The following is a 26,935-nucleotide window of genomic DNA, read 5'->3' as shown; positions in this document are numbered from 1 at the left end:
TGGCTCACCAATTCTCTCTAAAAATGAACAAATTCCCAATCCCTTGGTTTAAATGTTCATAAGAAGAGATGATGCTCGATCACTGATTATACCACACAGTTTCATGAACCACAATTTGGTAGGATTACATGTCACAATATCCATCCAAACCCCAATCCAATTCACTGTGAGAAAGCTTCTCTAGCATGAATCCTCCATTCCTTTCCCAAGGTTCCGAAGGATTCCAATTATGGGTAGTTTCTTTCCCAAGACAACTACCCAATGGAATTAGATCGAGAAGCTTTCTAACAAAATTCAAGAGAAAAGATTGAAGAAGAAGATAAACTATTATTGATTCATTGAATTACAATAGAGCTCCCTAACCCAATGAAAGGGGTTTAGTGAGTCATAGCTCTGAATTCAACTACAAAGATATGAAAACTAGCTAAAAAATGAAAAATTAAAAGTTTCCAAAAGTCCCCTCTAACTTAAATTCTATCCTATTTATACACTTTCTATATTGAGCTTCTGTTGTGTTTCTTGGGCTTTGAGGCCTCTCCCTGCTTTCCTTTTGCTTTGGGTTTATGATCCATAATCTTGATGAGGCTGCTGATCCAAATTCTGTAACATTCATTGAGCCAACTTAGTGATAATCAAATAATGGCACATGACTCAATAAATTGAAAGTTCAGACTCATCAATCCTTCAGGCCCAATCCCATAAACCATGATATTCAATTGGGTTTCATACCAGAATAAGTTTAAGATAATGTTTGTGCTCAAATACTAACTTAAACCACAATATTTTTTGTCCAGAAACCTTTTCCAAGAGTGGCGTTTAAGTTGCAGTTTAAGCTTAAACTGCAGCTTAAACGCCAGACACTTCCAGTGAGGCCTTTTGTAGAAGCACGTTTAAGCTTCAGTTTAAGGTTAAACTGAAGCTTAAACGTGGAAAAGGAAGAAGGCAGCCCTGGAGAGTCATGGAGTCGAACACGTTTAAGCTTCAGTTTAAGGTTAAACTGAAGCTTAAACGTGGATATAGGAAGGGCAGCCCTGGAGGTCGAACACGTTTAACCTCCAGTTTAAGGTTAAACTGGAGGTTAAACGTGGAAATGGAAGGAGGCATCCTGGAGGTCGAACACGTTTAACCTCCAGTTTAAGGTTAAACTGGAGGTTAAACGTGGAAGCTTAGAAGAGTAGCCCTGGAGGTGTCGAACACGTTTAAGCTCCAGTTTGAGGTCAAACTGGAGCTTAAACGTGGAAATGGAGAGAGCAACCCTGGAGGAGAGTTCTTGGTCGAACACGTTTAAGCTCCAGTTTGAGGTCAAACTGGAGCTTAAACGTGGAAATGGCTCCCTGGTGCTTTTCCCATTCTGGCGTTTAACCTCCAGTTTAAGGTTAAACTGGAGGTTAAACGTGGAACTCTTTCCTGAGTGGCATTATCATTCTGGCGTTTAACCTCCAGTTTGAGGTCAAACTGGAGGTTAAACGTGGAATGCTTCTTTGGTGAGACTTTTCATTCTGGCGTTTAACCTCCAGTTTAAGGTTAAACTGGAGGTTAAACTTCAATTCCAGCATTCCTTAGCCTTCATGATTCTGGCGTTTAAGCTCCAGTTTAGGCTTAAACTGGAACTTAAACTCCACATGTGATATTCAAGCTTCCTTTATTGATTTTGTTGCTTCCTTGCTTAGCCTCTTCTTCCCTGAAATCATCCAAACAAATGCATCAAAGTCTTGCAAAATTTCATGAGAAATCTTCCATTCATACCATTCAAGTAATATAACTAAAACTCATGGAATTTGCATCAAAATCATATTGTTTGGATGGTTCATTGCTTTGTTCTTCATTTAACCATTTTTGGTTACTTTAAGCTCAAGAAAATGCATAAAACAACTAAAACTAACAGAAAAATGCTAGTGAAACTAGCCTAAGATGCCTTGGCATCATTCACCGAAGTAATTCACCTCTGCTATTGCAGGGTTTTCAGGATCATAAGCTTCTTCTGCATAAGAAGCCTCTTGAGTACTGTTGGATGCAGCTGGCATTCCATTCAGACTCTGAGAAATCATATTGACTTGCTGAGTCAATATTTTGTTCTGAGCCAATATGGCATTCAGAGTATCAACTTCAAGAACCCCCTTCTTCATAGGCGTCCCATTACTCACAGGATTCCTCTCAGAAGTGTACATGAACTGGTTATTAGCAACCATGTCAATGAGTTCTTGAGCTTCTGCAGGCGTTTTCTTTAGGTGAATGGATCCACCTGCAGAAGTATCCAATGACATCTTTGATAGCTCAGATAAACCATCATAGAATATATCCAGGATGGTCCATTCTGAAAGCATGTCAGAAGGACACTTTTTGGTCAACTGTTTGTATCTTTCCCAAGCTTCATAGAGGGATTCACCTTCTTTTTGTCTGAAGGTTTGAACATCCACTCTAAGCTTGCTCAGCTTTTGAGGAGGAAAGAACTTGGCTAAGAAAGCCGTGACCAGCTTATCCCAAGAGTTCAGGCTGTCTCTGGGTTGAGAGTCCAACCAGATTCTAGCTCTGTCTCTTACAGCAAATGGAAAAAGCATGAGCCTGTAGACTTCAGGATCTACTCCATTAGTCTTAACAGTATCACATATCTGCAAGAATTCAGTTAAGAACTGAAAAGGATCTTCAGATGGAAGTCCATGAAACTTGCAGTTCTGCTGCATCAGAGAAACTAGCTGAGGTTTCAGCTCAAAGTTGTTTGCTCCAATGGCAGGAATGGAGATGCTTCTTCCATGTAAATTGGAATTTGGTGCAGTAAAGTCACCAAGCATCCTCCTTGCATTATTATTATTTTCGGTTGCCATCTCCTCTTCCTATTCGAAAATTTCTGAAAGGTTATCTCTGGATTGTTGTAATTTAGCTTCTCTTAGTTTCCTTTTCAGAGTCCTTTCAGGTTCTGGATCTGCTTCAACAAGAATGTTCTTGTCCTTGCTCCTGCTCATATGAAAAAGAGAGAACAGAAAAATAATAATAATAGGGGTACTTTTTACCACAGTATAGAGGTCCTAGTGTGAGTAGAAGAAAAGAAGAAGAAGAAATTCGAACACAGATGGAAGAGGGGGTTCGAATTTGGGTGAGATGAAGTGTTAGTAGATGAATAAATAAATAGAAGGAGATGAGTGAGAAGGAGAATTTTCGAAAATAATTTTTGAAAAAGAGTTAGTGATTTTCGAAAATAGTTTTTGAAAAATGTTAGTAGTTTTTCGAAAATTCAAATAAAAATAAAATAATTAGTTTAATTAAAAAGAAATTTTGAAAAAGAGGGAGATATTTTCGAAAATTAGAGAGAGAGAGAGTTAGTTAGGTGGTTTTGAAAAAGATAAGAAACAAACAAAAAGTTAGTTAGTTAGTTGAAACAAATTTTGAAAAGATAGGAAGTTAGGAAGTTAGAAAAGATATTTTGAAATCAAATTTTTGAAAAAGATAAGATAAGAAGATATTTTTGAAAAGATATGATAGAAATTAGTTTTTGAAAAAGATTTGAATTTTTAAAATAACAATTAATGACTTGATTCACAAGAAATCACAAGATATGATTCTAGAACTTAAAGTTTGAATCTTTCTTAACAAGTAAGTAACAAACTTGAAATTTTTGAATCAAAACATTAATTGTTATTGTTATTTTCGAAAATAACTAAGAAATTTGAAAAAGATTTGATTTTTGAAAAAGATTTTGAAAAAGATAAGATTTTCAAAGTGAAAATTTGATTTGACTCATAAGAAACAACTTGATTTTAAAAATTTTTGAAAAAAGTCAATCCAATTTTTGAATTTGATGAGAGAAAAAGGGAAAGATATTTTTTTGATTTTTGAATTTTTTATGATGAGAGAGAAAAACAAGAAAAATGATGCAATGCATGAAAGTTATGGATCAAAACAATGAATGCATGCAAGAATGCTATGAATGTCAAGATGAACACCAAGAACACTATGAAGATCATGATGAACATCAAGAACACATTTTTGAAAAATTTTTAATGCAAAGAAAACATGCAAGACACCAAACTTAGAATTCTTTAATGCTTAGACACTAAGAATCCAAGAATGCATATGAAAAACAAGAAAATACACAAAACATGCAAATGCAAAGATCAAACAAGAAGACTTACCAGAACAACTTGAAGATCATGAAGAACACTATGAATGCATGAGAATTTTCGAAAAATGCAAGATGCACATGCAATTAACACCAAACTTATAACATGACTCAAGACTCAAACAAGAACACAAAAATATTTTTGATTTTTATGCTTTTCTAATTTTTTTTGTATTTTTTTGAAAATTATTATGAAAAAGAAAAATAAGGATTCAAAATTTTTAATATGAATTCCAGGAATCTTATGCTCTAAAGCTCCAATCAAAGGGTCAGGCATGGCTTATTAGCCAGCCAAGCTTTAGTATGTAACTCAGACATGACAAGCCTAACATGCCCTACAGTCGTGGCTTTACAGCCAGTCAGGCTTCAACATGCTTCATGAAACACTAGAATTCATTCTTGAAAGTGTTGAAGAAAAATATATTTTTGAAAACATTTTTTTTTCGAAAACAAAGGAGAAATTTTTGAACAATTTTTGAAAAATATTTTTTTTAAAATAAAACAAAAAGAAAATTACCTAATCTGAGCAACAGGATGAACCGTCAGTTGTCCAAACTCAAACAATCCCCAGCAACGGCGCCAAAAACTTGGTGCGCAGAAATTGTGATTACACTTTAATTATGTAAAATTCATCGCTCTTTCTTTCCCTGGTAATGGCGCCAAAAACATGATGCCAATACCATGGTTCACAACTTCGCACAACTAACCAGCAAGTGCACTGGGTCGTCCAAGTAATACCTTACGTGAATAAGGGTCGAATCCCACGGAGATTGTTGGTATGAAGCAAGCTATGGTCACCTTGCAAATCTCAGTCAGGTAGGGTTAAATGTGATTGGATTAGACAATCAAAAGATAAATAATAAAGGATAGAAATACTTATGTAATTCATTGGTGAGAATTTCAGATAAGTGAATAGAGATGCTTTCGTTCCTCTGAACCTCTGCTTTCCTGCTATCTTCATCCAATCAGTCTTACTCCTTTCCATGGCTGGCTTTATGTGATACATCACCATTGTCAATGGCTACTTTCGGTCTTCTCTCGGGAAAATGATCCAAATGCCCTGTCACGGCACGGCTAATCGTCTGGAGGCATCACCCTTGTCAATGGTTTCATCCTATCCTCTCAGTGAAAATGGTCAACGCACCCTGTCATGGCACGGCTATTCATCTGTCGGTTCTCGATCAAGCTGGAATAGGATTTACTATCCTTTTGCGTCTGTCACTAATGCCCAGCACTCGCGAGTTTGAAGCTCGTCACAGTCATTCAATCATCGAATCCTACTCGGAATACCACAGACAAGGTTTAGACTTTCCGGATTCTCTTGAATGCCGCCATTATTCTAGCTTACACCACGAAGATTCTGATTAAGAGATCTAAGAGATACTCATTCAATCTAATGTAGAACGGGAGTGGTTGTCAGGCACGCGTTCATAGGGAATGATGATGATTGTCAAGTTCATCACATTCAGGTTGAAGTGCGAATGAATATCTTAGAAGCGAAATAAGATGAATTGAATAGAAAACAGTAGTACTTTGCATTAATCTTTGAGGAACAGCAGAGCTCCACACCTTAATCTATGGAGTGTAGAAACTCTACCGTTGAAAATACATAAGTGAAAGGTCCAGGCATGGCCGAATGGCCAGTCCCCCTGATCTAAGAACCAGGCGTCCAAAGTTATCAAATACAATAGTAAAAATTTCTATTTATAATAAACTAGCTACTAGGGTTTACAGAAGTAAGTAATTGATGCATAAATTCACTTCCAGGGCCCACTTGGTGTGTGTTTGGGCTGAGCTTGAGTGTTGCACGTGTAGAGGTCCTTCTTGGAGTTGAACGCCAGTTCTGGTGCCAATTTGGGCGTTCAACTCTGGTTTTTGATCCTTTTCTGGCGCTGGACGCCAGAATTGGGCAGAGAGCTGGCGTTGAACACCAGTTTGCGTCGTCTAAACTTGGCCAAAGTATGGACTATTATATATTGCCAGAAAGCCGTGGATGTCTACTTTCCAACGCAATTGGAAGCTCGCCATTTCGAGTTCTGTAGCTCCAGGAAATCTATTTTAAGTGCAGGGAGGTCAGAATCCAATAGCATCAGCAGTCCTTCTTCAACCTCTGAATCTGATTTTTGCTCAAGTCCCTCAATTTTAGTCAGAAAATACCTGAAATCACAGAAAAACACACAAACTCATAGTAAAGTCCAGAAATGTGAATTTAACATAAAAACTAATGAAAACATCCCTAAAAGTAACTAGATTCTACTAAAAACGTACTAAAAACAATGCCAAAAAGCGTATAAATTATCCGCTCATCACAGACACTGCAGAAGACACCACTCCTATTCCATTTCCACAACTTGCAAGGAAGCCCAGGAAGCAGCTGGAACCTGATCCAAAAATGGTAGAGATATTCAAAAAGGTTGAGGTAACTGTTCCTCTATTTGATGTTATTCAACAGGTACCTAAGTATGCAAAGTTTCTAAAAGATTTATGTATACATAAAGACAAAATTAATGAATTAGAAACTATTCCTTTAGGTAGTTCCATATCTGCTTTAATGGGAGGTTTACCTGAAAAGTGTAGTGACCCAGGTCCTTGTATAGTTAATTGTACTATTGGTGGTGTGATAATTTCTGACTGCATGTGTGATTTAGAAGCATGTGTGAGTATAATGCCTTTGTCTATATATGATGTTTTAAGGCTCCCTCCCTAAAAAAGGTCGGCAGCTCGTTTTGTGTTAGCAGATAAAAGCATTATTACAGTGGTTGGAGTTGCTGAAGATGTATTAGTGGGCATTAAGGGACTCACGTTCCCCACTGATTTTTATATCCTAGAAATGCCCCAAAATGACTCAGACAAGCCATCATCAATCCTACTCGGAAGGCCATTCTTGAAGACCTCAAAGTTTAAATTAGATGCTTTTTCAGGAACATACTCTTTTGAAATAGATGGCCGAATAGTGATCTTCAACCTGAATGGAGTTATGACGCATCCTCCAGAGGATCACTCTATCCTCAAGTGTGACATTATAGATGAAACCGTGGCTGAAGTCCATCAGGAGGAACTTGAAGAGAAGCACACAGGACAAGGTCTAAGTGTGGGGACATTCTCAGAGGACAATGACAGTGCTTTGCCATTGTTACCAGCTCCAGACAACCCAGAGCCTGACCATGATCAGAAGTTAGAGCTAAAACCCCTTCCTCCACACCTCAAATATGCTTACCTTGAAGACAAGTAGAAGTTTCCAGTTATCATTGCAAGGGAGCTCACTTCTCAACAAGAAGAGCAGTTACTTGGTGTGCTGAGGAGACACAAAAAGGCAATTGGTTGGAGTTTGGCAGACATAGTAGGCATCAACCCTCAAGTCTATGATCATAGAATACTTTTAGAAGAGGGAGCAAGACCTGTCTGTCAACCCCAAAGAAGACTGAACCCCACTATCCTCGAGGTTGTCAAAAAGGAAGTGACCAGACTACTGGAGGCAGACATCATCTACCCCATCTCAGACAGTGAATGGGTGAGCCCAGTACAAGTAGTGCCAAAGAAGTCTGGAGTCACTACAGTGAAGAATGAGCATGGAGAGCTCATAGCAACCAGAGTTCAGAATGCCTGGAGGGTCTGCATTGACTACAGATGCCTCAACCAAGCCACCCGTAAGGATCACTATCCTCTTCCATTCATTGATCAAATGCTGGATCGCCTGTCAGGTAAATCACATTATTGTTTTCTAGATGGTTACACAGGTTATTTCCAGATTCATATAGCTCCTGAGGATCAGGAAAAGACCACTTTTACATGTCCTTTTAGGACTTATGCTTACAAGAGAATGCCCTTTGGCTTGTGCAATGCACTAGCTACTTTTCAGAAGTGCATGATGAATCTTTTCTCTGATCTTATTGAGGACTGCATGGAAGTTTTTATGGATGATTTTAGTGTTTATGGCGATTCCTTTAGCCTTTTCTTTGATGGATTATCTAGAGTATTAGATAGATGTGTCAGTACAAACCTTGTATTAAATTTTGAAAAATGTCATTTTATGGTTAAACAAGGGATTGTACTAGGACATGTTGTGTCTAATACTGGCATTTCTGTAGATCCAGCAAAGGTGGATGTTATTTCTAGTTTACCTTACCCCTCTTCTGTGAGGGAAGTCCATTCGTTCCTTGGCCATGCAGGTTTTTACAGGAGATTCATTAAGGACTTCAGTAAGGTAGCACTTCCCTTATCCAGGCTACTGCAGAAAGATATTGAGTTCGAGTTCAGTGAAAATTGCAAACAAGCATTTGATAAGCTGAAAACCGCCCTGACTCAAGCTCCAATTGTGAGAGGACCAAACTGGAGCCAACCATTTGAAATAATGTGTGATGCTTCCAACCATGCCGTAGGAGTAGCACTGGCTCAGCGTGAAGGTAAGGATCCTTTTGTTATTGCTTACGCGTCTAAAACTTTAGATGCCCCTCAGTCGAATTACACTACTACTGAGAAAGAGCTTCTTGCTATTGTTTTTGCTCTGGATAAATTCCGAGCCTATTTACTTGGTACTAAAGTAGTAGTGTATTCAGACCACGCAGCTCTAAAGTATTTATTAGCTAAAAATGAGTCCAAACCAAGGCTTTTACGTTGGATACTGCTATTATAAGAATTTGATTTGGAAATTAAGGATAGGAGTGGTAACCAGAATTTAGTGGCAGACCACTTGAGTCACCTTAACATATTATAGATGACTCCACTCCTATAGCTGATAATTTCCCATTTGATAACCTGCAAGCAGTATCTGAGATAGCCCCTTGGTATGCACCTGTAGCTAATTATCTAGTTAGCCGCACCTTCCCTCCGAACTTTTCTAAGCATCAAAGAGACAAGCTGAAAAGCGAGTCCAGATATTATATATGGGATGACCCATATTTATGGAGATGTGGCGCTGACCAGGTAATTAAACGGTGTGTGCCTCAATCAGAATTCCAGTCCATCTTAGAGGCCTGTCACTCATCTGAGAGTGGAGGACATTTTGGCCTTCAAAGGACTGCTAGAAAAATCTTAGACTGTGGATTCTGGTGGCCTACTCTTTTTAGAGACGCTGCTGAATTTTGTAGATCTTGTTTTCCATGCCAGAAATTTGGTAATATATCCAGGAAGGATGAGATGCCTCAACAAATTATGCTTTTCTGTGAAATTTTTTATGTTTGGGGCATTGACTTCATGGGTCCATTTCCAAATTCTAATGGTTATTTATATATATTGTTAGCTATAGATTACGTTTCCAAATGGATGGAAGCAATTCCTACCCGCACTGATGATGCTAACACTGTTGTTTCCTTTGTGAGAAACCATATTATTTGTCGCTTTGGATCACCACGAGCAATCGTGAGCGATCAAGGCATCCATTTTTGTAACAGGAGACTAACTGGATTAATGAAGAAGCATGGGATAATTCATAAGGTTGCAACAGCATACCACCCTCAGACTAATGGGCAAGCCGAGGTGTCAAACAAAGAAATAAAGTGTATCTTGCAGAAGATAGTCAAACCTCATAGAAGAGACTGGAGCACCAGGCTACAAGATGCACTTTGGGCGTACAGAACCGCATACAAAACACCCATTAGGATGAGTCCTTTCCGCTTAGTTTATGGAAAAGCTTGTCATCTCCCTGTTGAAGTAGAGCACAAAGCCTTCTGGGCAGTAAAGGAGTGCAACATGGGAATTGAGAAAGCCGGAGCTGAAAGGAGATTACAACTGCAAGAATTGGAAAGCCTTCGCCTGGAAGCTTATGAGAACTCAAGACTATACAAGGAGAAGATGAAGGCTGTACATGATCAGCACATCAGGAGGAAAGAGTTCCAACCTGGGAATTTAGTCCTCCTTTCCAAATCTCGACTGAAGCTCATGCCAAGCAAGTTGAGATCAAGATGGGAAGGTCCATACAGAGTAGAGAAGGCCGAATCGTACGGAGTTTATCACCTAAGCCATCCTTCAAGCTCTGAACTTATCAAAGTTAATGGACATCGTTTAAAGCTGTACCATGGCGAGCAGCTAAAGAAAAACAAGGAGCTCGAGATCTTCCTCTTGGAAGATCCCCACATAGCCGAAGACTGAGCTAGTGGAGCGTCCAACTTACGGACGTTAAAGCAAAGTGCTAGGTGGGAGACAACCCACCATGGTATGATCGTTCTTTTCCTTATTTTTTATTTTCTTATTCAATAACTCTTCTCTTTATTAGTACATTTCGTGCATCTGTATCTGCATATTTTTATTTAAAAAAAACGTTACGCGACCAACCGCATCATTGACGCGTCCGCGTCGCAAGGAGATGGGAGAAAATAATAAACAAACAGAGAGTCACGCAGGAGCGTGGCTGGAGGTGTGCCCGTGGCACAAATCGTCCCACGTGACCGCGTCGCTGACACGTCCGCGTCGAATGGGAATACTGACCTCCCACGCGACCGCGTGCCCCACGTGGCTGCATGACCTGGATTTCGACGTAACAAGGGTGCACGACCGAAAGTTGTGCTAGAGTGGTGCTGAATTGGTGCTGAGCGCATAATCTTTTCCATGCGGCCGCGTGAGCGATGCGACCGCGTCATATCCTTCTACCAGCCCACTCACGCGATTGCGTCACCCAAAATTTGGCATTAATATGATTTTGAACAAAGAGTTGTGCGAGTGCGAGGCTACCCTCGCGCCATTAGCCTAAAACAGGCCACGCGACCGTGTCAATCAGTTTCAACGCAAGTCACGCGACCGCGTGCCTCACGCGACCGCGTCGCTTGCGTTGTATAGTTTTCCTGATTTGCCAATTATCTTATCTTTTTCTCCCCAAATCCTATTTTCTCTTTTCCCTCCTTATTTCTTCTCCCTCCCTTCCTTCCTTCTTCCTTCTTTCTCACTTTTTTTTACACTTTCTCTCTCTCACCCCCATTAACAAGGTTTTTCTTGTTTTCCTTCCCTCCTTACTTTTCAATTATTCTTCTTATTTTTATATGTAATCTTCTTTTCTCTTCGTTTTACCTTCATTATTCATATTGTCTTTTTCTTCCTTTTTCCTTTTTATTTGGTGTTATAAATTTATGTGAGTCATTAATTCTCATTCTATGCTTGTGGATTGTTATAAATTTGTTTGACAATTATATATATTACTTTTTTAAGGGATGCTTGCATGTTCACTTTCATACTTTCCATAACTTAATTATCGTGCATGTTATGTGTTTGTGAAAAGGCCCATATGGCATTACGCATTTTTCTACATTATCCTACTATTCAATGCTTGCTTTTCACAAATTCCCTTTACTATTGTATTAATTGGAAATTAATTGTCAATACAAACATGATGGTTTGTTACGAGTAATGCTTGATCTATGCTACTCATGCCTTTGCCAGCATGCCAATAAACACATTGCATTTACTTGTCATCATATGCGCTAGCTATCTTCCATTAATGACTTTTCACATGTAGTCATGACCATGTGTTAACATCATTTACCTTTAAATGTGCATTCATAACCATCCTTTCCCGTTCTCTTTCTTGCTCTATCTCTTTGAATTTAATTTTCTTTCTCTTCCCTTTTTCAGGATGGCCACCAAGAAAGGAAAGGAGAAAGCCACTCCCAAACAACCAGCAAGAAGAGGAACGAAAAGAGCATTAGTGGCAGAACCCTCTTCAACTGTAGTTAAGCCCTCAACAAAGAAAATTAAGAGGATTATAAAAGTTGATGATAAAGAAAGAGCCTTCCCAGCAAAAGGACACTGCGCGATTCCCCAATCGCTACTGTGAGCAGATGTTCCCCATCCTGGCAGAAAGGAGTTACAACAATGAATACCTTCTTCTCCTCCCAAACTATATTGCTACATTTGTTGAGCCGCAGATTACACGAAGACAATGGGATTTCCTACAGAGACAGCCAAGGCAGGTCAATCTTTCTTGGGTAGTCGAGTTTTACTCCAACTTCCACCTACCAACCCTGCAGTCTGTCTACGTCCGTCAGAAGCAAGTTCCCATTAAAGAAGAGGCCATTCAACAAGATCTAGGTCTTCCCCCTATTCCGGAAGGATTGGATGCCTTTCAAGAAGCCGCACTCAAGCGCTAGCTGTACTAATTCTACTGGGACGCCGTTCTCAGAGTCATCGCACTACCTGGCAGCCGATGGATCTACGGATACCATCGTACCCGCCCTAAGGGAATTTCGGCTTCAGCACTTACCTTGGAGGCTCGCGTATGGGCACAGATCATGTCCTATTACGTCTTTTCGAGCACTCACGAATCCTCCTTCACTGCTGACATGGCCGTTCTACTATGGTGCATCCTTACAGACCAACCTTTGAATCTACCAAGACATATCCGGAATGCCATGGGACACGTACAAATTGTGAGCAACTTACCTTTCCCCGCCCTGATCTCAGATCTTGTCTCATCCGCCGGAGTCTCCTACAGAGCTGGGGACACCAAAGCCATGCTTCTACGGGATGATCAGTATGTCCCTAACGGGAAGTACCTTAGACTTCCAGCAGCCACTATCAGCCAGCCTACTGAACCAGTTGAAGATATTCCTTCTTCAACACCACAAGCACCCACTACTGACCAACTGCTCCAGCAGATACTTGCAAGGTTGGATCGGCAGGAACAGAAAGATAAGATGAGAGAGCGTCGTAACAAGCGCCGATTCACATACCTCAAGGAGCTGATTATGGGAAAATTCAAGGACTCAGACACCCCGGACTCCACTTCCTTTACCAGCACAGGGAGCCACGATGGCCCCGACGATGGAGATACTACTACCAACCCACCTTTGTTCCTGACAGATGGCATCGAGGACGGTGCAAAGCCTTAAGTGTGGGGAGGTCGGTCAGTACCTGACTTCCGGAGGTAATTTCTCTTTCCTAAACACCAATAAATGAGGATATTTAGTAAGATTTTTCTTTTGTAGAATAGGATAAATTACATAGTAATAGGTTAGTTGCATGCATGTTCTGCTTGATTGAAAAGACAATAGGTTTCTTTGAAGACCCTATCTTTGGAACAAAATTTCACTAATTTTAATCAAAATTTTTATGTTAAATTTGCTTGAAGTTGTATTTGGAACATAATTTTTGAGCTAAAGAACACACAACCTGTGAGATTTGAGCCTTTATGAATGGTTACATTATTTAACCATAACTATTTTATTCTTGTGTGTTTACTTCTCTATAATTGTAATCTATATTTTGTTTCATCCTATATGTCCAATGTTTATTATATTTATATGTTTGCATATGATTGAGGCCATTATTTGTTTAGCCCACTTATCCAAATTAAGTCTACCCCTTTCAATTATCTTTGTTAGCCACTTTGAGCCTTTAAATCCCATTTGTTCTATATTTTACCACATGACTAGCCTTAAGCGAAAAAACAATTATATATCCCAAATTGAATCTTTGGTTAGCTTAAGATAGAATTGTGTGAGTCAATCAAGTATGGGAAATTGTGGGAACAAAAGATAATAAGGGAATGTGTTATGATAATGTAATAGGAATTTGGATACCTACTGATGTGGAACTATAAAAATTAAAAATCTATGTGCATTGATAAGCTATGTTTATTTTTATGTTAATTAAAAAAAATTTCAATAAATAAATAAGGGGACAAAATTACCCCAATGTTAAGTTAAGAATTCAAAGGTCAATGCATGTATGATAAAATTAAAATAAAAGGTTGAAACATGAGTATGGAATGTGAAAGGAATTTCTGGGTAGCTAGGTATGCATTCTAAAGTTATATAGAATATACATAGAGGTTAGGCAAAAGCTTGGGTTAATTAAAGATTCAATTTATAAGCTTACTTAGCCATATATATATCCTTACCCTTACCTTGGCCCCATTACAACCTTGAAAAGACCTCATGATGTTTGCATTGGTATATTAAATGTTGTTGATTGGTTAGGAGAAGAACAAAAAATTTAGAAAGCATGATTAGAGAAGGATAGAGTAATTACCCTATACACTAGAGAGACTAGAGTGTACATACATCTTCAGTGAGGGTTCAATGCTTGAAATTTTATGTTCCCTGCTTTCATGAGTTGTCTTCTTGCATTTTTAGCTGTTCTTGTTGTATAAGAATTGAATTAGTGGAATTTGATTTGTAATTGTTTTGAAGAGCTTATTTACTTTTGATCAAGTGAACAAGAATCATATAGTTGCATTTACATATATAGGTTGCATTGTATTGCATGAGTTTCACATGTTCCTACTCATTTATTTTATCTCCTTCAACTAAGCATGAGGACATGCTAATGTTTAAGTGTGGGGAGGTTGATAAACCACTATTTTATGGTTTATATTGTGTTTAATTGTGTGGTTTTATCATGATCTTTACCCACTTATTCATATGATTAGCATGCATTTATATTTCCTTCCTAAATTTATTACATGATTGAAAACTTGCTTCCTAGAGACTTTTAATTATGTATTTTAATTTTCCTTTATTCCATGCGATGCCATGATCTGTGTGTTAAGTGTTTCAGGCTTTATAGGGCACGAATGAGTTGGAGATTGGAAAGGAAGCTTGCAAAAATGGAAGGAACACAAGAAATTAAGGAGATGACCAGCGAAAAGTGACGCGGCCGCATGGCTCACGCGACCGCGCGAAAGAGAGGAAATCGCAGTGACGCGGCCGCATGGCTCACGCGACCACGCGGATTGGAATAGCATAAGTGACGCGGAGGCGTGGACGACGCGTCCGCGTGGAGAAGCAAAACGCCGAATGACGCGTCCGCATGAATGACGCGATCGCGTGACGTGCGCGATCTGCATAATCTGCAGAATTACTGGGGGTGATTTCGGGCCCTATTTTGACCCAGTTTTCGGCCCAGAAAAGCAGACTAGAGCTAGGGAACATGCAGAAACCAACAACAACATTCATTCCGCATAGTTTTAGTTTTTAGATCTAGTTTTCCTCTCCTCTAGGTTTTTTTTCTCTCTATACATTCATAGTTTTTAGGATTCTTATTTTCTATTGCTTTTTGCATTGGGATTTTGAGAAGAGTTATTACCTCATCAGGACTTCGTCATTCTAGTTCGTTTTCTTTACTTGGCTTTACTCTTCCATGTCCTTTAATTTACTTAATTCTACTATTGGATTATTTTAGAATTTATTAATACAAGAGTTATTTTTATTTTTAATTGATTCTTTTGAGTTTTATTTAACATGTCTTTCTTTAATTCCCTTTCCTATATTATGAGTTTCACATTCACAATGAGTGAGTAGTTCCCTAACTTGATGGGGAGTTGATTGAAAGGAACCCTTGAGTTGGAATGCTCAAAGGAGAAATTATAATTGGGTTTATTATTGGATTGCCCTCTAATCACTAACGCCAGTCCTTCCGAGTAAGCGGACTGGGACTTGTGAATAGAAACAGCATTTCAACTTGTTTGACTTTCCCTTACCTAGTAAGGGATAACTAAACAGAACAACCCGCAATTATCAATTAATCTTGAGAGTACTGCAACAAGAATAGGGCTTCCAACTAATCTACTCCCAGTCAAGGCCTTTATTTAAGTCACATTAATTCTCTGATTTAATTTCCTGTCATTCAACTCAAATCTTTTTGAAAACCATCCGATTAATAAAATAGCATACTTTCCTGCAACTCGTTGGGAGACGACCTGGGATTCATACTCCCAGTATTTTAATTTTAATTTCTGTGACACCCTTTTTTAAATTGATAAACGGATTTCTGGTTGCTTAAGGACTATACTCGTAGCGCATATCTTATAACAATTCTTAACTCGCCAATTTCCGCCCACGTCAAGGGTGTACAACCTCCGAGGCATATCATGGTTGAAGACTTTGCAGAGGTTGATCACGAGATGGAGATTAAAGAAGAAGAAGCACAACCTCCCATACCCCTGGTAAGCAATGAAGAAGATATTGGACTGGCAAAGAGCTACCAAGAGGAAGAGGTTGAAACTGAAGAAGCTCGCAAAGAGATGACAGTTGCCAAGGGAGAGCACAAGGGAATGGAGCTTGAAATCACCTGGCCAAAGCTGTTGGAGACCTCTCCCCCAAATCCATTACCATCCAATACAATATTCAAGTGGGTAAAATTCTTATCCTTGACCTTTACTTTCCCACTTGAATATGGTTTACTGGAAACGGATGGTCAACTTAGAGCTCTTTGCAGCTTTAAGAGTAAGAGGGAGATGGTTAATAGTTGGCAACACAATCCTAGGTTCGTTGTGGTTGGGAGCTCAAAGTCTAAATGCAAGGGTTGGTGTAGAGCTCGAATGAATGGGTCTAGGAAGCTGTTTGGATGCCTTAGTGAGAATTCCAATTGCTCACCACCCGAGTGGAAAAATGGTGATCCACTTCAAGATGGGTGTAGATACAAGATTTGGGATCCGGGCATACATGAGGATCGACTTTAGGAGATCAAAGCTTGTGAAGAACTCCATCAAAGCTTGGGGAATGTATCTGGAATTAATGGAGATTGTTGGAAGTCCAAGCGTTGGTGGAAGTTTCAGGATGAGTTCAAGCACAAGCCACCATGACAAGGAGCTCACCAAATGTCCAACTTAAGGACTTTAACGAAAAGTGCTAGGTAGGAGACAACCCACCATGGTATAATCGTTCCTTTTTATTTTTAGTCTTATTTTATTTTATTTTTGTTAGTGTTCATTCATAATTTCTGCATATTCACTTGCATTCTGCATTTTGCATTCTGCATAAAATAAAAGGCACATGATGCGTACGCGTCATATGTGTGTGCATGAAAAATAAAAATTGAACAGAGAGTTGGGCAGGAGTGGTGCTGGTGGCGTGCCTAGCACACAAGCGAGTCCACGTGTACGGGTCCCTCACGCGTACGCGTCGCTTGCGTTTTCCCCAGTCCACGCGTACGTGTCCCCCACGCGTATGCGTGACCCTGCAAATCGACGTAAATGGGTGTATGGCCAGAGAGTTATGATGGTGTGGGGCTAGAACTGTGTTGGGAGCACAAGCCCTATCACGCGTACACGTCGTTTTCGCATCCAAGCCATCCACGCGTGCGCGTCCCTAACGCGCACGCGTCGTATACAATTTTGGCAAATGTGCGTATTGAACAGAGAGTTGTGCGTGCGCGAGGCTGCTTTCGCGCCATTCACACAACCACTATCACGCGTACGCGTACGTGTCGCCTGAAATTTGCGCGACCCACGCGTACGCGTGACGCACCCGACGCACAACTAAAACACCTCAGCGCCTGATTTCAAATCATCCACCCCTCCAATCCTAATTCTTTTCAGTCCTAATTATTTCTTCTTTCTTTCTTCCTCCTCATTCTTTCTTCATATCTATTACCTTTTTTTCTTCCCTTCTTCATCTTCTTCATCAGGTTTCTTTTCTTCTTCCTTTTTTTTTACTCTTTCATTATTACTTTAATTTATGTTTCCTTCTTCTTTTTTTCTTTTAATTTCATTATCTGTGGTTTCTTTTTCTTTCTTCTTCCATGCATTTTTATGTTGGTGTTGGAATTTTATCTGGGTATTACCTTACTATAATGAAGCTTGTGGATATTCTGAGGAGTGATTTGACAATTGACAGTTACTTATGGCTCTCATATACATTTGAATTATATTATTTTTATTTCTATTATACCTTGCACACCATGTGTTTGTGAAAAAAAGCTTTTATGGCATTTTGAATCCTATCTTATTTTACTCTTACACTTTAATGCCTCCTTTTTCATAACACTTGTGCTCCACATGTATTTGGGATTATCATTCACAATTGTCATAATTACAAATGCTCTTTTATTTGGCACATTTAATACCTGATGCTTGAGCTAGGCTTCTCATGCCTATTTCTGCATGCCATAAACACTCCTGCATCTCATTATTATGAATTGCCTTTTTGCTCTTAATTGATAACTTACCTACATGTTGTAGCTACCATGTATTTAAGCTATTATCTTTTTTCGGCATTCATTATCACTTGGAATTTTCTCTCTCCGGTTTTTTTAGTTATATATGCTTAATAGTCCTCCTCTTTCCTTCTTCCTTAGGCATGGATACCACGAAAGGAAAAGAAAATGCCACTAACAAGACACCAGCAAGGAGAGGAACCAAGAGACTTCCATCTAAGGCACCTCCATCTACAAGCGTCAGTTGGAGCAACCCGTCCACTTGCACATCTTAGCATGCACTGAGGACGGTGCAATCTTTAAGTGTGGGGAGGTCGATACCGACTTCCATGGGTTAGACATTTCTTATTTCAACACCAATGTTTAATTTTTCTTGTTAAATTAGTGTTGCATTTGCATGTTTGATTTTGTGCATATTTTACCACTACTTGGTTGAAGTAATATTTTCTCTTTTCAAGACCCTGTTTTATAATATTTCACTAATTTAAATTGAAAAATTTTTGTTAAACTTGTTTGAAGATTGTAATTTGGAACATGAATTATAGCTAAGAACACACAACTTGTGAGATTTTGAGCTTAATTACATGGTTACATTATTTAACCATGATATTTATTCTTGTGTGTTTGCTTCTCTATGATTGCAATCTATAGTTTGTTCCATTCTATATGTCCATTGTTTAGTGTATTTGCATGCATACATATGATTGAGGCCATCATTTGTTATCAGCTCACTTATCCCAAATAGCCTACCATTCTATTCACCTTTGTTTGCCACCTTGAGCCTTTTAATCCCCGTTTGTTCTATATTTTACCACATCACTAGCCTTAAGCGGAAAAATAATTAATTACCCCAATTGAATCTTTGGTTAGCTTAAGATAGAGATTGTGTGTCAATTAAGTGTGGGAACTTGGGTTGATGAAAGTGTACTATGTCTTAGTGATAAAATATTGGGAATTTAGGTGCATATTCATGTGAGACCAGAAAAATTAAAAATCTATGTGTATTGATATGTTATGTTTACTTTTATATTTTAATATATATATATATATATATATATATATATATATATATATAACAAAAAATATTCAATTAAGTAAATAGATAAATAAGGGGACAAAATTACCCCAATGCTAAGTTTAATAAAAGATCAATGCATATGTGATAAAATTAAAGAAAAGTTGATACATGAGTATGTGAAGTATACAAAAGGGAAATTTTGGGTAGCTAGGCATGATTTTGGAATTACATAGTGTGTGTGTGTGTGTATGTTAGGTGAGAGTTTAGGTTAGTCAAAGATTCATATTATAGCTCACTTGGCCATACATATATCCTCACCCTTACCTTAGCCCCATTACAATCCTGAAAAGACCTCATGATGTTTGCATTGGTATACTAAATATTTGTTGATTGGTTAGATGAAGAACAAAGTTTAGAAAGCAAGATTAGAGAAGAGTAGAGTGATTCACCCTAGACACCTGAGAGATTAGAGTGTATATACACTTCCTGTGAGGGTTCAATGCTTGATTCTATGTTCCCTGCTTTCATGAGCTACCTTCTTACAAGTTTACTTGTCTCTTATTGTATGATTTGAATTAGTGGAATCTGATTTATGTTTGTCTTGAAGAACTTGTTTACTTTTAACCAAGTAGGTAGAAATATTTTTGCATGTAGTTGGATTCATATAGATAGGTTGCATTGCATAAGTTCCACCATTTTGCCTTCACTCTTTTATTTCTCTTGAGCTTAGCATGAAGACATGCTAATGTTTAAGTGTGGGGAGATTTGATGCACCACTATTTCGTGGCACATCTTGTGCTTAATTGAGTGGATTTTATCCACTATTCTCACACTTATTCATTGAATTCGCATGTTTTATATTTTCCTTCCTAATTTTGTGCTATGATTGAAAACATGTTTCTTTGGCCTTAAAATTGCTAATTATTAATCCTCTCCTATTACCATTCGATGTCGTGATATGTGTGTTAAGTGTTTTCAAGGTTTATAGGCCAGGAATGGCATAGAGGATGGAAAGGAAGCATGCAAAAGTAGAAGGAATACAAGAAACTGAAGGAATCGCTAAGTTGTCTAGCCTGACCTCTTCGTACTAAATCGACCATAACTTGAGCTACAAAGGTCAAAATGAGTCAGTTTCAGTTGCGTTGAAAAGCTAACATCCGGAGCTTCGAAATGATATATAATTTGCCATAGTTGCCATGCTGTTAGGCAACACGCACGCATGAATCACGCGTACGCATGACCTGGCAAAAGTTCAATCCACGTGTACGCGTGGATGACGTGTACACGTGACAGAGCGACGTGCTGGACGTATCATAAATTGCTGGGGGCGATTTCGGGTTGAGTTTGGACCCAGTTTTTGGCCCAGAAATGCAGACTAAAGCCAGGAGACAAGCAGAGACTCAATACACATCCATACACTTCACATTATACACATTAGTTAGGTTTAGATGTAGTTTCTATAGAGAGAGGCTCTCTCCTCTCTCTAGGTTAGGATTTCTCTTAGTTTTAGGTTTATTTCTTCCCAATTCCAGGTTCAATGTTCTTTTAATTTAGTTTTCTTATACTTTTATTTATTCTATTACTTTAATTTATTATCTTCCCTTATTAATTTATTAATGCAAGGAGTATTTTCTATCTAATTTTCTTATTTGCTTGATTATCTCAATTCAATTCCAATTATCATGTTTTATTTCTACTTCCCTTACATGCATGTGAAATTGGCATCCATGTCAATGGAGTAGGCTTCCAACTTGGTTTGGAGTTGATTAATATTTGGAGACCCTTGAGTTGGAGGACTCAAGAGTTAATTTGTGATTGGCTTTCTGGCCACTAACGCTAACCCTTCCCAAGGGAGAGGATTAGGACTTGTGAATAGAAGTTGGCTCCCAACTTGACTTTCCTTTATTTAGTAAAGGATAACTAAGTAGAAACAACAATCTATTACTATTAATTTTGGGAAATCCAAAAAGGATAGAACTTCCAATTAATCTTCTCCTAGCCAAGGCTTTTTATTTTAATTACATTAATCCTCTCTTGTTAATTTTTATTGCTTTAATTTATAATCGTTTATTTTTCCATTCCTCATTCAAAAATCTCTCTGAAAACCCATAACCAATAATAACACACCTCCCTGCAATTCCTTGAGAGACGACCCGAGGTTTAAATACTTCGGTTTAATTTTATTGGGTTTGCTTTAGTGACAACCAAATTTTTGTATAAAAGGACTATTGTTAGTTTAGAAACTATACTTGCAACGAGAATTTATTGTGAATTCTTTACTAGCAAAAATCCGTTCATCAGTAATACCAGAGTTAGTCTAGAAGGACAAAACATCTCCAAGCCTTAACCATCTTCTTATCACTGCTTATAATCAAACCTTGTAATTCCATTTTTCATTCCTTTTATGCACTCAATTTCAACAACTCTACTATCTGCCTGACTAAGATCTGCAAGATAACTATAGCTTGCTTCAAACCACAATCCTCGTGGGAACGACCCTGACTCGCTCAGGTATTACTTGAACAACCCAGTGTACTTGCTGGTTTATTTGTACGAAGCGTGGGGATTCGTGCACCATGTTTTTGGCACCATTGCCGGGGATTGTTCGAGTTTGGACAACTGACGGATTATCTTGTTCCTTAGATCAGGTATTGTCGTTACTTTTGTTAGAGTCTTTTATTTTATTTTTCTTTTTTCAAAAAATCAAAAACCTTTTTCAAAAAAAAAATATTTTTTCTTTTCTTTGTTTAATCTTTGTTCTTGGTTTGAGTCTTTTGTTTGTGTTCTTGGTTGAATTTTTGAATTCTTTGAGTCTTTCTTTCAAAAAAATTTTCAAAAATAGTTTCTTTTGTTTGATTCTTGTGTCAATCTTTAAGTTTAGTGTCTTCTTGTGTCTTTTCTTTAATTTTTCGAAAATTGTGTTTGTTTCTCAAAAATTTTTAGTTTGGTGTTCTTTTGCTTGTTCTTATGTTCTTTGAATTCTTTGAGTTTTGTTCTTGGTGTTCTTCTTGATCTTCAAAGTGTTCTTGTTTTTCTTTTTTTATCTTAAAATTTTTAAGTTTGGTGTCTCTTTGTGTTTTTCTTGTTAATTTTTGCACACTAGGTCCCTTTAGATCTAAACATTTTATGTTTGGTGTCTTTTTCTTGTTTTTCTCTTTCTTCATTAAATTCAAAAATAAAAAAAATAAGAAATTGGAGGAGGTTGTTGCCAAGAAAGGTGATCAATTCCATGAGGCTCCTCCCATCTTTGATTGTTCCATCCTTGATGCATGTTGTCATTGTAGTTCCCATTTCCTACAACATAATTTAAACCAAACTCATAGCCAAAGGGATGAGAATTCATAGTAGAAAATAAAAACAAAAGCTGACAAAAATAAGCAACAAAGTCCTAAACCTAACAAAAAATAACAAACAAGAAAAAGGCAAACATATTCACAATATTCATATATATACAATAACCAATAACAAGCACACATTGCAATTCCCCGGCAATGGTGACAAAAACTTGAAATGAGTAAAACCGTCGGTTAGGAATTTCTTCTCGGTTAGAGGAAATAACTTCGTTGCAAGTATAGTTCCCAACCGACAAGTAATGCTCAATCAAAGTTTAATTTTGGTTGTCACAAGTCCAACCCAATAAAAATAACCGAGAGTATTAGTCCCGTGTCATTTTCTCTAGGAATCACAATCGAGTGCTCAATTATTGGTTATGAGTTTCACGGGTTGGGTTGATAAAATAAGAAATTAAAAAGGCAAGAAATGTAAAGCAAACAGTTAAGGATAACAAATACCAAAAAGAGAGACATTCATGGCAAGGGTTGAGAATATAGGATTTCTATCCTAGTCACTAATTATCATACAATGATTAACAAGAGCTAATCTTATGTAGTCATCTCCAACATTGGAAGAAAGCACAATGTTATCTTCACATGAGAGAAAGTCAAATAAGACTAGTTAATCTCAATCCAAAAGTCCTAATCAACTCACTAATTGAATTAGCAAGAGATTAAAGTCAATGGAAACAATATTAACTAATAACTCTAGATCACCAATCTAAATTGGGTATTAATGACTCAAGATTGCCTAATTTCTCTTTTCAAGCCAATAATGCTAAAAAAGCTACTCTAAAATCCATCCAAGCATTTTGTCAAACACTTGGAAAGCATAAAAGGAAAGCATCATAAAATTGCAAGAATAATAAAATTTACTACTACCCAATTGCAAGGAAACAATAACAACAACTCAATTAAACAATAAAGAAACATAAAATATAAATTGCATTAAAGTAAATCAAGATCCAACAAAGTGCTCATAAACATGAAAAGTGGAAAAATAAAGGAAATAGCAAGAGAAACTAGGAGAATTAAAGTACTAGGACAACAAATTGAAAAGAAAAGTATATGAAAACAAGAAATTAAACCTAAATCTAAGAGAAATTAACCTAATTCTAACCTAATTCTAGAGAAAAGAGGGAGCTTCTCTCTCTAGAAAACTACCTACAACATGCTTCTTAACCTAACTAATTGTTGCCCCCTTGACCCATCTTGAATTCTGCATGAAATAGTCTCAAAAATGAGTTGGATCTGGGCCTGGGCAGCTCAAAAATCATCCCCAGCATTTTCACTTTAATGAGGTCACCTGCTAATGGTGACGTGTACGCATGGATCACGCGTACGCGTCATCTGGCTTTTTCTTGTCACGCGTACGCGTCATGTCATGCGTACGCGTTGCCTGGACGACCTCCTCTTCACGCGTGCGCATCGCTCTAAGCACTCCAAATCCTTGTTTTTCCATGAATCCTCCTTTTTGCATGCTTTTCTCTTCACCTCTTCCATCCAAACTTGCCTTATGAATCTGAAATCACTCAACAAACATATCAAGGCATCGAATAGAATTAAAGTGAATTAAATTTAGCTATTTTAAGGCCTAAAAAGCATGTTTTCACACTTAAGCACAAATTTAGAAAGAATTACAAAATCATGCTATTTCATTGAATAAATGTGAGATAAGTTGATAAAATTTCCTAAATTAAGCACAAGATAAACCATAAAATTGGGGTTTATCACATATGCCCAAGACGACTGCACTTATAGCATAAGCCCAAACCAAAACGACACGGCCTATTTGGGTGGTAGCTCCCGCATCGCTGACAACTCGAATCATCTGAAGCAGCCACTGACTGTTTTCCTTTTCTCTTGAATTCCTGGCCCCTCGGTGCAAAGTTTTGATTATGTTCCCTTTGGCGAAATTCCCGGCTATCATTCCTTTCTATAGCAGCCTTCTTTAAACATTGTTCCATGACCCTGCTCTTGTTCACCAAGTCTGAGAAAACTCTGATCTCCATTGGGCCTACTGAACTCAGAATATCACTCCGGAGTCCTCCTTCATATTTGATGCACTTTCATTCCTCAAAGTCTCCCGGAGCAACCTGAAAAATCTTGAAAAATTGACATAATTCCTCAAACTTGTTTGTATATTCAGCTACAGACATTTGTCCCTGCTTCAGTTGCAACAATTCAAGCTCCTTAGCTGTCCTGACCGAATTGGCAAAGTACTTTTTCTAGAATTCCAACTAAAAGGCATCCCAAGGTACTGCAATGTTGTCTTGCTGCAGCAGGCGTCTCGTACCCTGCCACCAATACTGGGCTTTACCCGTTAAGTAGTAAGTTGCAAATTCAACATGTTGATTTTTAGGGACTTGTTGTGCATGTAACGTCCGTTCCATCACTTGAAACTAGTTATCTGCCTCTATGGGGTTTGTCGTCCCTCCAAAGATGGGTGGATTTACCTTCAAGAAGGTCACTAAGGTTATTGGCCTATTTTTTCTATCATCGCCATTCCCATTACCGACTTGATTCCCCAATACCGCAGCCATAGCCTGCATAGCAGCAGCCATGTTCTCCAGAGCATTCATGAAGTTTGTGTAAGAACTGCAACCAATCAACTGATTAGTTAAGTGATTATATTGCCCAAAAGTAGATTTTGAAAAGTTAGAATGAGAATTTGAGGATTTAAATGTAATTTTTGGACTTAGTAGGTTTTTCTGAGTCAGAAAATGTGCTTTCTGCAAAAAACCGCGAAAAGCTACGAACCGGCAGTTGAACCGGTTCAAGTCTGCCCAGTGCTGCACGAGAAAAAGTGAAAATAGTCAAAAACCTTAGAAAAATGTTAGAAATGGAAAACCGGACGTTAATTTTAAAGGTTTGGCCCAAAGTTGGGCCAAACGGGCTAAAAATGCTAACGGATTGGACCGGTTCCAAATTAGGCCCATGCCCAACATATATAAACACTAAGTGAATCCTTTTCACCTCATAAACACACACTCAACAGAAAAGAAGAAGTGGGAAAGGAGAGGAGAGAAACATTATTCACTCTTCACTTCAATCCACAATATCTCAAGCTACGGTGCTTCAATTCGCGTGCCGTCAGTGGCTACGCGAAGCTCTCGCTGAGCTCGTCCTTTCTATTTAAGCATTATGGTAAGTTTCTTGAGTTTCCCTGCCCAGTTTTCGTACTCTTGTGAATTTTGAGTTTTAGGGTTCGGTTTTGAGTGAAATCTCGTGTTTTGGGTGTTTAGGTACACTCTAGCACCTGATTGCTTATGGTTTTGGCTCCCAAAATTGTTGGGTAAGGTGAGTTACTCTTGAACCCTTGTGAAATTTCAATTTTATAAGCTCTAGTTTGATTTGTGATGGTTTATGCATATATAGTTTGATTATGGTGAGTTTGGAGCTTGCTGGTGATTGTTGACACTTGTTGGAGATTCTTGGTGGCTTAGATTGTGATTGAAAGCTTGATTGTGCTCAATTTGGGGTTTTGGTGCATATAGAGAATCGGCCAAGGTATGGTTTTGGTTTTTTCTATGTAGTATATAATATTCATGGACACTTAGGCTAGTGACCTATAGGATAGATTTGAATTAAAATGATTGTTGATGTGTTGAATGATGATGTATGATAACTTATGATGAGTTGATAAAGTTGAGTAATTATGATGATATGATGATGATGATTGATTGTGTGAATTGAAAAGTGAATGGTGATGATATGTGTGATGTTGGGATTGATGAAATGGTAATGTGGTTGGAAAATGTGAGAGAGAATTGATTAGAATATGATATATGTGATATATTGATGTTGAGATGGAGGATGATGAAAATGTGAAGGAAAATATGGTAAGATTGGTGTAATATAACACAAAGGGTAGATTTTGATGAGAAATGGAGTTTCGAATGGTTTGGTATGGTTTTGGTTGTGTTTTACAAGAAATTGTGAAAATTGTGAATTTTGGTAAAAAGGAAATTTTGGTGAACTTTGTCTGATCATAACTTTTGCCTTAATTTTCAAAATTGATTGAAATTTGTTTAGAATTAAAGTTTATTGAAAACTCTTCGAATCAATATAAAGTTTGTAAAATTTGGAATTTTATAGAGGAAGTTATGATCATTCAAAAATTGGTGTAAAAATCTAAAATTCTGCAAAGTTGCATAATTTTGTGATTTCTGGTATGTGCGCACGTACAACTCTACGAAAATTTTAACCTGTGCACACGCACAGACCTGTGCGTACGCACACGCAGAGGCGGGCAGTCTGTTCACAGCGTTAGCACAGCGTGTGCGCGCACATACCCAAAGAGGAATTGCAACCTGTGTGTATGCACAGCCCTGTGCGAACGTACACGTTGGGAAGGACAGTCTGTTGAGGGTGCTAGCACAGGTTGTGCGAGTGAATAGACATTATGAATTTTGGTACCTGTGCGTACGCACACTTTTTAAAACTTCTTCTAGGCGTGCGCACGCACACTCCTGTGCGTACGCACATGCCCTGTTTCTCAATTTTAAACTTTGTTTTCAACTATTTAACCTTTCCAACAAGATTGTAAGCTTCTATAACACCATTTTAAGGCTTTTGGGCTTAATTTTGAGTATGAGAATATGGAAA

At 38.1% G+C, this 26,935-nt stretch overlaps 1 non-coding gene across 1 annotated transcript; it reads left to right on the top strand.

Annotated features, from left to right (window-relative positions):
* The first annotated feature begins 2,318 nt into the window (after positions 1 to 2,318).
* LOC112731577 (small nucleolar RNA R71) lies at positions 2,319 to 2,426 on the top strand. Its single transcript, XR_003167350.1, has one exon. It is a non-coding gene; the product is annotated as a small nucleolar RNA R71 (small nucleolar RNA).
* The last annotated feature ends 24,509 nt before the right edge of the window (positions 2,427 to 26,935 follow it).

Source organism: Arachis hypogaea, chromosome 12 (assembly GCF_003086295.3).
Source record: "Arachis hypogaea cultivar Tifrunner chromosome 12, arahy.Tifrunner.gnm2.J5K5, whole genome shotgun sequence".
NCBI lineage: Eukaryota > Viridiplantae > Streptophyta > Magnoliopsida > Fabales > Fabaceae > Arachis > Arachis hypogaea.
Note: the sequence above shows the minus strand (reverse complement) of the source record. Positions and strands in the feature narration are given on the sequence as shown.